This window comes from Hemitrygon akajei, chromosome 17 (assembly GCF_048418815.1).
Source record: "Hemitrygon akajei chromosome 17, sHemAka1.3, whole genome shotgun sequence".
In the NCBI taxonomy this organism is placed as follows: domain Eukaryota; kingdom Metazoa; phylum Chordata; class Chondrichthyes; order Myliobatiformes; family Dasyatidae; genus Hemitrygon; species Hemitrygon akajei.
Genome location: NC_133140.1, coordinates 62154413 through 62169011, shown reverse-complemented (window position 1 = coordinate 62169011; position 14599 = coordinate 62154413). Strand labels below are relative to the sequence as shown.

Genomic DNA, 14599 nt, shown 5'->3' with positions numbered 1-14599 from the left:
AACCACCAGACAATAAGACATAGAGCAGAAGTTAGTCATTCAGCCCATCAAGTCTGCTCCACCATTCCATCCTGACTGATTTATTATCCGCCTTAACCTCTTAACCAAGGTGGAGGGTATCTCTTTAAGTTTTACTGAAATCCTAAGACTTTTTGATGAGGATTTACACGACTCTGTGTTGTATATCAAGGCGTGATCTCCGAAGATCTGTCCTGCACTTAAAACAAGCCGTACCCCAGAAAAGCAGCTGGAAAATACTAGGCAATGCAATTTGAGTTCAATAATGTCAACTAAAAAAATACCGAAGAAAAAATAAAATCTTTGGGAATTAGAAATTCATCTCTCTGTGTTAATTCCAGTTCCCCTGTTCAAATTGTTAAACACACACAAAAATTGACTGCAGTGACTTTTTAAATATGACAGTTTTTATTTAGTCAGAGAATAGCCAGACCTTTCTAACCACATTTTAGATTAGATTAGGTTAGATTAGATTAGTTTATTGTCATATACTGTACACCAGGGTGCAATGACATCCCTTGTTCTAATGAAGCTCACAGAGATTTTGCTACTTAAAGGCGATCATGCAAACTGCATAGTTTGTCCCTACTGGGCTGCAACTTCACGGTTTTGCCTTGACTGCTTTGCCTCGGGAGGTCAGTACCACAGTAACTCTTCACTTCCCAGTCCCAGGATCATTCCTGATGGCTGCTGCAAATCTTTGCCCCATTTCACAGCTTAATGCTCATGATTACGTTGGAGAGATTTTATTCTCTCTTCTGTATTTTTTTTCAGTGAGTGGGACACTCTCGCCCCTTTCCTAACATATTGAAGGAGTAACGGCTTCAGCTACACTCAGTGACCATTTTATTAGGTACCTCCTGTGCCTAATAAAGTGGCCATGGAGTGTACGTTCGTGGGCTCCTGCTGCATAGCCCATCCACTGTAAGGTTCAATGTGTTGTGTATTCAGAGACGCTCTTCCGCACACCACTGTTGTAACTCATGGTTATTTGAGTTGCTGGTGCCTTCCTGTCAGCTTGAAACAGTTCGGCCATTCTCCTCTGACCTCCCTCATTAAGAAGGCATTCACACCCACGGAATTGCCACTCTCTGGATGTGTTTTGGTTTTTTTGTACCACTCCTGAGACTAATTGTGCATGAAAATCACAGGAGATCAGCAGTTTCTGAGGTACTCAAACTACCTTGACTGGCATCATTCCACGATCAAAGTCACTTAGATCACATTTCTTCCCCATTCTGATGTCTGGTCTGAACAACAACTGAACCTCTTGACCATGTCTGCATGCTTTTGTGCACTGAGTTCCTGTGACATGATTGACTGATTTGATATTTGCATAACCACAAACAGGTGTACAGGTGTACTTAATAAAGAGTTTACTTTTTCTCAGATGTACAAATGTGAATAGACGTTTGCCTTCATCAAAGGCTTCCTCAAAAGGCAGCATTCCACGTACGCAGATCCTGTACTCAGAGATCTCTTTTTCAAGGTTCTGTCTTTGGCCTAGAGTGTTTGTATGGTGCTCATGCACATGGAACACCCTTCCTATTGGCATTGACTTCACTAAGCTGTTGAGACTCCTCTAACCACTTTGGAGCACATGCCTACTTCTCTCCATCATTTATCTCTTCAGTTGCAACACAACCATGTAACTGGAAGAGTGCTATTTACATTAAACTCTGCCCTTTAGAAGGTGACGGCCTAGAGTACTCACAGTGGGCTGTATGCTAACAACTGTGAGAGTTTGCAGCATTTCAAAGGGAATAATGACAATGTTACAGGGTGAATCCCTGCTATGCTATTTTGTGAACCTTGCAATTGAAGTTCTCAATCTTTATACAACTTCCACAAATGATATTATGGTGACCCATAATGATGATCAATACTAGAAAACATTGTGGGTCAATTCTAGGCTATTTTATCTTGGGTTAGATTCAGAAAATGCCATTAGTTCTCTACCTCTGACATGTTCCTGATTTCCATGTGTTGCTCAGTGCCACTCAATAAAGAAAGTACCAAACTGACTGTAATTTGCGTACGATTGGCAGCAAACATTAAATATTTCAAACTCCCTTGTGTCTATAATATTCAAGGTGCAAAGATCTAGGATCCTTAATCCAGCGAAAAAGTGGTGGGAACTGTTGTTGACAAATCTGTACTGTTTTTGTTGTTGACAGATCGATTGAAAATCAGATAATAATCTTTCTGAATTGAAGCCAGCAGATCCTCCGTATTTAGGGAACAGCTGACTAAAGCAGCCTTAAGTATCCATCAGAGGTTTGCTCAGTTAACAACACAGGAAAGGGGAGAATTTGACCAGCTTTTATCTTCTCTTAGGACATTACAAACAGATAAAAGAGGTAGACATCATTCCTCAGCACTCAACAACCCAGGTATTAGAACTAAATAGAATTTAACAAGGACTTTAAGTCAGTACTATTCATGTGTTAAAAGCAGCACCTTTGTAATAGAATTAACTGATAATAGTAAGTGGTTAGTATTATTTTGTCAATGTAAGTGATTGCTTGGGATAAGCATGGACGGTGTTTATTGAGACAATATCCTAACCTAAATTATTCTACATATTTTGAGTAAAAGGTTTAATTTAATGTGGATGGATATTATATCAATATTAACAGAGGCATTCAAAAGTATAAATCAAAATCAATCCAAGTTTCACTTCATATAGATTTAATACTGCAATAATATAGAACGATATGGAAGGCAGATGGTACATGAATTAGATTATGTTTCTTTGACACAAAGCCGCATTTAGTACCAGAGCATCATTGTAGGAAAGTGGCAGTTTCAAATTTCTGTCATCCACATTCAAATCAAAATATTGTCAGCGGCCAGTGTATCTTCACATTTTGTTCATATAAAGTGGTTTGGATCTGCTTCCCTATGAACTCTAGCCTCTAATGCATGCTGACCTTTAGACAGATCTTTATGGAGTTTGCATATTACTGCAAGGCCTCTGCAGATTTGATGGTTATAATCTAAAACCCAGTTATAGGCCTCAGAGGAGTGGAATTAAATTTTTGGGGCCTTTGTACTTGGCAGAGAGCAGAATTTTTTTTTACACCATGAAACATATAGCCGTTCTCATAGTTTTCACAACAACTTCTGTTTTCATTTACTCCTAAATGAAGAACATCAGAAAGACTTTGAGAAAAACTGAGGAGAAATAGACCTTGACAGAAATACATTAGCTACGCACACAAGAGCTGATCATTTTCCCCAAATAATTAGGTTAATATGTGTAAGGAATGCTTCATTTTTTTTTCAAATGAATAGGGAATATGTTTTGGCAACAATGAGATTTTAATGCCTTTTCAGTACCTATTAGCTCTGTCTATCTGTTCTTGCTTTAGCAGTCCCTTTGATCAGCTAAGCTTAGGAGAATAAATAACTTCAACATGAGGCACAAAGGTACAGTTTCATTTAGCACTGGGAAAAGGGCCAGGGGAAAAGTGGGTTCTTAATACTATAATTGTTCTCTTTTTAAATGCTGGCAGGCCTTGATTTCCACTCGAGTCAGTCTGCTGTTAAGAATTCAGAGCAAAAATGTGTTGTAACTCCATGTTGACCTTTTACCAGTTTAATGATATAAAGATTAAAGCGCCTGTGGCTTAATTTACATACCAGTCCGATACAGGATGCATGGATATGGGGATGTGAAATTAATGGAGACCAGGTGTTTGAAACAGGAGCTTGCCTTCAGCTTACTCATATGTTCCTCTTGCTTCAGATCGGGCTGTGCCACATAAATATAATCCTCCTAGATTGTCCAAATCCTTTCTTAACCAAAATAGAATAATTTTGGCAACTGAAGCACTGCAGAACAAAACCATTTGCTTTATCTTTCCTATATCGTCGCTCTTTAGTTTTTGGCAGTGAAAGCTAAATTGTAAAGCCCAGTTGTATTACATGTGTCACTGCACATACAGTAGTTGTGGTCTGTCAAAGCCTATCCTTCAAAAACAGAACTACTGCAAAAGTTTGAACACAGTTCAATTCAGATAAGATCAATTCCATTTTACTGAGCTAAATGTATAATTAAGAGGAAAAGAATCATTGGTGCAGATGACATTAGATTTAAAATAATGGATTAGACATTCTAAAACATACATTTATAATAGAAGTAAAATATATATCTTTGGATACTTGGAAGTTTGTAATTGGAGGAATTGGATGGCAGGTGCTTAAGAGTAATAGTCATCTTCATTGTTAAACCATCGTAATGCTGTCACCGAGGAGTGCCTGCTGGTTAGTCCAAATAAACTTCAACGTCAGTTTCTCCTATTAAAGAAAAAAAAATACTAAGGTCAATGTGCATTAGGTAAAAGATTCTATAGGCAATGACTGTCATTCTGAAAAGTCAGCCAGCGCATGATAAAGATCAACTTTCAACATGGAATAAGCTGTAAAATTGATTCTAGTCCATATAATGTAGCATATACGAGGAAATCTGCAGATGATGGAAATTCAAGCAACACACACACACACACACACACACACACACACACACAAAAATGCTGGTGGAACACAGCAGGCCAGGCAGCATCTCTAGGAAGAAGCACTGTCGATGTTTCGGGCCGAAACCCTTCGTCAGGACCGCTGTGTCCACCAGCATCTTTTGTGTGTGTTGCTTAATATAACATATATCTGTCTTCTTCACTGGTGTGAGAAGCACTGCATCCCAATTCTAGCACCAGTAGTTTCAGGATGGTATTTCTAAACCTTTACTCTGGCTTCCACAGCAGACACCAAGCCCTATAATCCTTTTCTTTTTATGGGTTTTGCCTGTACAAAAAACTCTTTTAACTATCCAATGAATGAGGAAGTCACACTGTTTTAATATTACAGCAATCACTTTTATGGACACCCACACTTACAGGAACTTCGTCATGGATTGTCCCAAGCCCTGATGAAAAAGGAGGAAGGTTGGGCATGGGGCTGGCCTAAAAACACAGTGCTGCAGAAGCGCTAACAGAAGCTCCAAAGACCTCACCTCTGCGAGAGAAAGGATCTTCACCTGGAAGACGCGTAGATGGGCTACACCTGGACTTGAAAGACTGGCCCGGGGTAAAGCACTCTGGCGAGCTGGTGGCCTATCTCCCAGTAAAAAAAAGAGGATTATAGCCTTAAGAAGAAGAAGAAAACACATACTGGAAACGATTTAATGGTTTATATACTGAATACTGACTATATCATTCATCCGTATTTTCATGTGACTGCCTAATGAAATATCATTAGCATTAATTTTGCATGGTTTACTATTATGCCTTGAATAATTTGACTTTTGAAAAAATATCTGAAATAGCTGCGTAAGGTGTTTGACCTGTTACAGTAAGCGTTAATGAGATTCTTGAGAAGAAATTGTTTTTCTACTTTGTTGCATGGAAAGCTGTTGCTAATAAAGAAAAGACAGGGAGTAATACAGAATGCAGTTTTTCTGATCACCTGTGAAATGGAAAACCATTTTTGGTGCCTTCCTCTCAAAGTTGACACAAATTCACAGGTTAATCTCCACTTTGTTGCTCAGGTTATGCTTAATCCAATCTGCCGCCTGTGCTTGTCTCCTGTGGTTGACCACAAGTCCTTGGCCCTACACTCATTCCACAAATGAAGAGGTGTACACCTGGTGACATATCCTGCACCCTCACCGTCACAATCACTCTAATGCCCCTTTTAAGCTTATACTGTTAAAGTGATTTTAAATGAATCTGATAATTAGCCCAAACAGAAACAAGCTAATTAAAAAGCAATGTATTGACACCTAAGTACATTAGGCTAACACAAATTAATTAAACAAAAATATACTGAAGTGAACAAAAATGGTCAAGTTGGCTAAAGTTACCTTTTTAATGAAGGTAGTGATCCCATTCAAATGAATGGGACCATGTTAGGTATACCAACTTCAGCTGGTATAAAAGCTGAAGGGCCAATATGAAGTGTATTGGGTCTCTAAGACCAGTCATCATCATCATTATGGGCCTTGTTGTATGACTTTGGTAGTCATGGTCTACATGACCGTGATTATTCCTGACTAATTTTTCTACCAAAGTGCTTCTCCATTGTTTTCTCCTGGGCAGTGTCTTTATAAGACAGGAGACCCCGGCCATTACCAATACTTTTCAGAAATTGTCTGCCTGGTGGTAGTGGTCGCATAACCAGGGATCATGATATCCACCAGCTACTCATACGGCCATCTACCACCTGCTCCCATGGCTTCATTTGACCCTGATTGGTGGGGGGGGGGGGGGGTGCAGCTAAACTTGCCCAAGGAAAGGAGCGCCTTACACCTCCTTGGGTAGAGATGCATCTCCACCCTGCCACCCAAACCAGTACTTGCACCACATCTGAACTTCAATGCATAGGTGCAGATGCCAAGATAGCACTGCAGTATGCACTGCCGCTCACTGTCACTTACCTCTGGAGCTGCTGGCAAGCTGATCTAGCCCATTGTGTTTAAGAATAAACTAGGTATGCTGTCATAATCTGAATCTGAATCTGAATAAGCTGAAAGAACATTAGTATAAGAGCCCGAAGTCAAATATCATACACACTTGTAGTAAGCTCTCAAAGTCAACATCAACGTTACTCCTGAAGTCACTGTGACCTCTGGCAGCAGTGTGTGTTGCATCATAAGTTACCCTTGAGCAGAGTTACCTCTCCAGGTACAGCCTACTGCACTCAGTGTTCCAAGCAATTCCCATCCAAGTACTAATCTGACTGAGTCTCCTGAGGTTAAGGCATTTCCAGACAAGTACGAATAGACAAGGTCTCAACGTCCCACTGTAATATAAGGTACATTTTAATAAAAGTGCTATTGCATGCATAACAATGAGCAAATGTATCTATGCTTTCAACTTCAATAAGATGAGTATAACAGGATTTCAAAGAGATGTTGATTGACCTATTCAACCTAACATAAGAGTTTCGATGCCAGTATACTCCTAATATATTTCAACATCTCTCCAGTATTTTATAGCTATTTCTGTTGATTTAAGGAATATTTCTAATTACTGAAGACTGACATCACAGGAGAAGCAGCTTGTTGGAAGTCACTAAGAACAATAATGCAAGGGGAGTGAATTAGCATGTACTGCTGAATTATGCTGCCTCTAAACCATTATATTAATGATGATGTCTTTTCTGAAATTAATTAAGCTCCTTCAACTGTCAGGCTCAGAAACACCTGGAAGTTCATTTCATATTTAGGTCACCGGAGCTCATTGTTTCTCAAAATTATGAATGCTTCTGTAAAAACAGACGAGTATCACTGAACATACAGCGATTCAGCCAGAATTGCTGCCTCGTATGTTTTAAGTCAGACAAATGGCATTGCCATTTCTTTTCCTGTTGTCAAGGAATCAAAGTACAACTAATTGAGCTCAGCGGTGTCCCTCCCGTAGGATTGCTTCCACCTGCAATGAATTCCCAAACTTAGTCAACTAAAACTGTTAACCATGCAAACTGTTTCATACCACATAGTGAGTGTTTAATGAAGTAATCCACCATTGAGATAATCTACGTTGAACTAATCAAAGCTCAGAAACTGGTTCTATGTGCAGAATTTCTGTGGTCTATGCACTTAAAGCTACGGGCCTGCTGGAGCTGACGGGAACTTTAAATGTTCCCAGTTCTTGACTCCCATCCTGAGCTATTAACCTTCTGTCAACATCCCTGACCTCAAGCTAAGAGCAGTTTACCACTGGGTGCCCTAGTGAGTGGCATTATATTGAAAACCCACCTTTATCCTGCTATAGATAACCATCAACACAGATAGCATCATTGCAAGAATAGCAGAGCAGAGTCTACACTGATAATAAGGTGATCTTTTCCCTAATGTGTTGTGAACACATAGAAAGCGATTTAAACTGCATTTCACCATCGCCTTTTCTAGATCACTATAAAACATTAATAAAAAATCTCACTTACACACACCAAAGTTTTACATTTTTATGTAATTCTATCGTAAATAACCTTCTGCCGGAGAATCTCTCGTGCATTGACAATATTGTTTTAATTGCCAAGCTACAATGTGAGTAAATAAACATAAGGTGATTACATTAAATACAACTCAGTAAACATGGAACATAGTACAGCACAGTACAGGCCCTTTGGCCCATAATGTTGTGCTATTCCATGATCAATCCAACCCTTCCCTCCCTACACAACTATTAACCATTTTACTTATATTCCTGTGCCACCACTAGCAGTACATTCCATGCACCTACCACTCCCTGTAAAAAATCTACCTCTGATCTCTCCCCTAAGCTTACCTCCACTCACTTTAAACTGATTCCTCTGGTGTTGGCCATTCTACCCTGAGGTTGTCCAATCTATACCTCACATAATCTATCCACCTGTATTGAGTCCTTTTTCATCCTCCTTCGATCGACTTTTCATCATAAAACAGGCTCACTAATCCAGTAAGTTTCCTCTGCATTCTTTCTAAAGCTTTCACATCCTTCCGATAATGAAGCAACCACAGCTGAACACAATACTCTTCGTCTGACCAGAGTTTTATAAAGCTGTAGCACTACTTCCTGGCTCTTGAACTCAATCCTCCAAATGATGAAGATCAGTACAGATTACACCTTCTTAACCAACATCTCAACTTGTATGCAACTTTGAGGGATCTATGGGCTTAGACTCTGGGATCCTTCTGTTACCCCACATTGCTGAGATTCCTTTTATTAGCCTTATATTTTGTCATCAAGTTTGATATTCCAAGGTATATCACTTCACATTTTTCTGGATTGAACTCCATCTGCCACTTTTCCACCCAGCTCTGCATCCTGTCTATATCCCATATATAACTATAACAATCTTATCACTATCCACAACACCACCAACCTTTATGTTATCTGCAAACATATTAGCCCACCCTCCACTTTCTCATTTGTTATTTATATGAGTCACAAAGAGCAGGGGTCCCAGAACAGATCCCTGCAGGACACCACTACACCCTGACCTCCAGGCAGAATGTGCTCCATCTACTACCACCCTTCCATTGTCAAGCCATTTTCAATTCCACAAAGCCAAGTTTCTATGAATTCCATGACTTTCAGAATGAGCCTACTGTGGAGAATCTTGTTAAACATCTTACGCCTTACAAAAATCCATATGCACTATATCCACCACCCAACCTTCAGTTTGTTTTGTCAACTCAAGAAACTTAATCAGGTTCTTGAGATATGACCTGCCCCTCACAAAGCCATGCTGAGTATTACTAATAAGACGATGCTTCTCTAAAAGCTCGCAATCCTATCTCTAAGAATCCTCTCCAATAGTCTGCCCACCACTGATGTAAGACTCACTGGTCTATAAATCCCAGGAGTGTCCCCATTACCTGTCTGGAACAATAGTACAACTTTTGCCATCCTCCAGTCCTTTGGTACCATTCCTGTGACGAGGTAGGATGCAAATATCATAGTCAATGACCCAGTAACCTCTTCCCTCACTTCCTGTAGTAATTAGTGATATATCCCATCTGGCTCCAGGGGCTTATCTATCCTAATGTTTAACAGAAGGTTCCAACACTGCCCCTTTCTCAACCTTGATGTGCTCCAACACATTAGCTTATTCTACTCCTGCCTCCTCCACCTACAGGCAGGTTTCCCTCTTTATCCCTGAGTAGTCCTACTCACTCTAGTCATCCTCCTGTTTTTGACATATGTGTAGAATACCTTGGGGCTTTCTTTAATCCTACTCACTAGCGCCTTCTAGTTCTTGCAGGTTCCTTCTTATGCTCCTTCCTGGCTATCATATAACTCTCAAGAGCCCTGTCTCATCTTTGCTTCCTAATCCTTAAGTATACTTCCTTCTTCCTCTTGACTAAACGTTCCACCTCTCCCGTCAACCATAGATCCTTCAGCCTATTATCCTTTCCCTGTTGTGGGACAAACCTGTCCAGAACTCCATGCAATTGGTCCCTAAACAGCCTTCATATTCCTGCTATGCATTTCCCTGAGAACATCTGTTCCCAATTTATGCTCCAAAATTCTTGTCTAATAGCATCATAATTAGTCTTCTCCCAATTAAATATTTTCCCATATCATCTAGTCCTATCCTTGTCCATGGCTATGCTAAAGGATTCATTTCATTTCTTTTACTGCAATTGTTCTGTTTAAGGACCTCCACACCAAAGCAAATCTAAAAATATAGACTTTTTTTTAAAAACAAAGCAAAGAATGAATATTCTCATTCTTTCAGACTTTTAATAACACAAGATACAGGAGCAGAATTGGGCTTTATGGCCACTCAATCCTGCTCTGTCCTTCAAAAAGATTATAGCAATCTGACAATGGCCTATTCCCCTAAAATGCTTGACACCCAGTAGTTCAAAATTATCTAGTGCATCTCAGCTTTCAGTATTACCAATGATTTGGTATCCACAGTACTATAGGACAAATAATTCAAAGGATTCATAAGCCCCTGAGAGAAGGAATAACTCATTTACATCTTAAATGGATAATCCCTTTGTCTATGCCTCCTGGTTTATTTTCCCCCAAGTGAAAACGTATTTACAGAATTCCCTCTGCTTAGATCCCTTTGAATCATAAATGTTTCAATAGAACCACATTTCATGCTAAGCTCAGTAAAGTCCAAATTGCTGACGAGACATTCCCTTTGTCACATGAATCAACCTTGTTAACCATCTCTGAACGTAAGCCAATCCTTCCTGTGTCTGTAGCTCTCCAGGTGATGTGCCATGTATAGATACTGTAGCAGAGTACCCTAATTTTATGCTCCAGACATTCTTGTATCAATGCCAGCATTCTATCTACTTACTTTACTTATTGCCCATTACACTGCTGGTGTTTAGGGCAGCATTGAAGTTCCTCCAACTCTGGAGGTGTTCAGGTCTTCTTTTATCATGTCAGCAGCTTCCTCTTGGTTTTCTCCGCTGTCTGTCGTGCAAGTCCCAGATGGAGACTCAGAAACACCGTCACACTCAGATGTAGAAGGACTCTATTGCTGTTTCTGTAACAATTTTGTTTTACCAGTCAGGGTTGTTAGCCCTAACCTGAACCCCTGAATCTGGAGGACCAGTGGACCACTCTTAGTCTGGCCTCTACCCTTTGACCTGTTTGGCGTGGGGTGACCCTACCAAGAGCCAAAGCATTAAGTCCTGACTCCAACCAACATAGCTCCCCAGGTTACTGAGGAATGCAATTCTCCAAACCCAACAAGGTTGTGGTCCTCCTAGAGGAACATTCCATTTGCCTTCCTTGCAGTTTGTTGTATTTGCATATTTAATGTCTTTCTTTCATATATTAAGCCATCAAAAACTCCCTCTAAAGCAGTATTCTGTAGTCTCTCTCCAGTTAGTGATATTCTACTTTTCTGATATTTTCCCATCTGCCACATTTTTACTCAATCTCTTCACCAATCTATATCCTTTTGCAGGTCAGTTGTGTTCTCTTCACAATTTGCCTTCCCACTTATGTTCCTATCATCAGCGCCATACACTTACAATTCTCTTGATTCTATCTCTAAAACATTTTAAGTAGTGCCAATCCCCGCAGCATCTAACTTGCCAACGTGAAAGTGACCCATTTATCTCAGCTATCATTTCTCTTACTTAAACAAACCTCTGCCCATAATAATTCACAATACGAGTTCTTATCTTGTGGAACCCTTTCATGTGTCATTTTGTCTAATGCTTTTTGCAAATCTAAATACATCACATTTAATAAATCTTTATCCACCATGCAGTTTTGAAGAGTTTTATTGTGTTTAGCAAACATAATTTCCCCTTCATAAAATCATGTTGACTCTACTTGATTGTTTTATTATTTTCTAGTGGCCGAAACAGTGGTGCAGTGGTTAGCACAATGCTTTACAGTACCAGTGACCTGGGTTCAATTCCCAACGCTGCCCGTAAAGAGTTTGTACATTCTCCCCATGACCGGGTGCGTTTCCTCCCACAATCCAAAGACGTACTGGTTGGTAGGCTAATTGGTCATTGTAAATTGTCCCATGATTAGGTTAGGGTTAAATCAGGGGGTGCAGGTCAGCATGACTCAAAGGGACTGAAGGGCCTATTCCTCCCTGTATCTTAATAAATAATTAATATCCTGCTACTACTTCCTTATTAACATTCCAGCATTTTCCCCATCACAGACTTTAGGTTAACATGCCTTTAGTTTCCTGATTTCTGACTCCATCCATTCTTGAATAGTAAATTAGGTTATTATTGTCACATGTACTAAGGCAATGTAAAAAAATGTTTTGCATGCTATCCATGTAGTGGTCTTGCTTACATTAGTAGTTTCCCATCTACTAGACCTTTTGGAAGATCACTACTAATGCATTCATTATCTTTGCAGCCATTTTTTCTTAGGACCAAGGATGCAGGCAACCTTTGCAGGAGAACTTGTCTGCTTTTAATTCAATTTTTTTACCTAGTACCTTTTCTCCTGTGTGATCATGATTAAGTTTATCCTTACCTTCTGCCCCCATATATCATTGGTATGCCTTTGGTGTTTTGTTTTTACTGTGAGGACATGCATTATCTATTCAAATTTATTTCATTTCCTTGCTTCCCATTAATAATTGCCCAGTCTCATCCAATCTTAACTCCTTCAGTATGTCAGGCAGCATCTGTGGAGAAAGAAATTGAGTTAATATTGGAGACCAACATCCTTCAAGCTGAAAAGTTTACTTGTATTCTCTTGCTGCAGTTGCTGCTTGACTTGGTGAATGTTCCCTGCATTTTCAGTTTTCCAACTTTTTAAATTTTCATTCCATTCATAATATATATTAATGATTTAGAATGAGGGAATTATATTAATTTTGTAGACCGTACTGCTCATCCAACTGTGATCACACAACAAAGCAGAGGATTCTGATGATGAAGGGTCTTCAACATGAAACATTAGCCAAGTTGCTGACCAGCTGAGTGTCTCCAACACTTTCTGGTTTTGTGTTTGGCCGTGTTTTGAGTGACAGGAATATCAAACCAATAGAGCTATATCAGAAATATCAGTACTGTACTTCCTTCTCCAGTTAATATTATTGAGGCAATCATTAAATGTGTTCCAGTGTACAGTATTCATTGCCTTTTTGTGTTGTAGATTGCTCTGTGACAACTTGCTTTTGAGCTTCCATCACCTAGCTTATCACATGTCTCATGTCATCTGTAGACTCCACACACACTTTACTCTGTCACTTGGAAAGGAAGCAACCAGTGGTTTGTGACACCGCTGATGTTCACCGATTTGAATGATAATTAAAATCAGAATCAGCATCACATTTACTATCACTGACATATGTCATGAAATTTGTTGCTTTTGTCAGTAGTATTGTGCAAGACATAAAAGATGTTGTGAATTATAATGAATAAATAAATAGTACAAAAGAGGTAGTGATCATGGCTTCATGCTCCATTCAGAAACCTGGCAGTGGAGGAAAAGGAACTGTTCCTAAAATATTGAACATGGGTCTTCAAGTCGCTATGCTTCCTATCTGGTTGTAATGAGCAGAGGGCATATCCTGGATGGTGAGGGTCCTTGATGATGGATGCTGCCTTCTTGAGGTATTGTCTTTTGAAGACGTCCTTGATGGTGTGGAGGTTTGTGCCTGTGATAGAGCTAGATGAATTTACAACCTCCTACACATTAGAGCCTTCATACCAAGCAGCGATGCAACCAATCAGAATGGTCTCCACCAGACATATGTAGAAATTTGCTGACGTACCAAATCTCTTCAAACTCCTTAAATGTAGCCACTGGCATGCCAATGGCCAGCATGTACTCAGAGCCCAAGCAAAATTCTCCGTAAAATAAAATGATGAACATTTGAATTTCTAGAGAATGTGCAAACCCTCAAGGAAATGCTGAAAATACACAGCTGTTAAGTTTCTACAGCAGCAACGTGTTTTTATGGTGTAATCACTGTATTAAGATGCCCAAAATACTTGAAGGATGCAATATCAAACCAAATTGGGAAGCTAGCTGCAGAAGGATTTAAGGCACAAAGTGGAATTGTTTTTTTTTGTCGAGGTTCCAGTTGTGGAAACCTGTTTTCATGTTTTTAAAGGAGAATATCCAGGAAAACTGGTCATAGATTTAGAAACAACTTCAATGACTTTGAAGAGAAAAGAAAAATCAGAGGCAATTTACAAAACACCGAGCTCTTTCTATTTTGCAGAGATTTGTGTTAATGTAAGGTTGAGTGAAGTCGGGAATTGCAGGAGTGTTATGGAAAAATGAGTGTTAATAATATCAGCCATGAACAACAGCAGCACCAACCTCACCAGGGAGGAATTTTACAGGAACAGATTCGAGCAAAGAGAGAGAATGATGGAGAGAAAGCAGAGAGCTATAGAAAGGACAGGATACAGTTTAATCTAAGTAATGTTTCAGATATATTCAATACCGAGACTTACTAGAAAAATGACTGCATTGTCACTGCAAGGTACAAATTTCCCCTTGAATATTTGAATCCATCAAAGTTAATCTTCACTCACAACTCTATCTTTATAAAGCATTTGTAACAGGCACTGCAGCCTGGATTAAGGTGTGACTGAGGATGCTAAGGCTAAAGACAGCTGATACAGCGT

At 39.5% G+C, this 14599-nt stretch overlaps 1 long non-coding RNA gene across 1 annotated transcript in view; it reads right to left on the bottom strand.

Moving 5' to 3' along the window:
• Positions 1–2719: 2719 nt before the first annotated feature.
• Positions 2720–14599, bottom strand: part of LOC140740999 (uncharacterized) — a 54607-nt gene continuing 42727 nt past the window's right edge. Inside the window, exons 3-4 of the long non-coding RNA XR_012101979.1 lie at positions 5033–5132; positions 2720–4320 (exon numbers count right to left, since the gene is read on the bottom strand). This is a non-coding gene — a long non-coding RNA (uncharacterized lncRNA). The remainder of the gene's footprint in view (positions 4321–5032; positions 5133–14599) is intronic.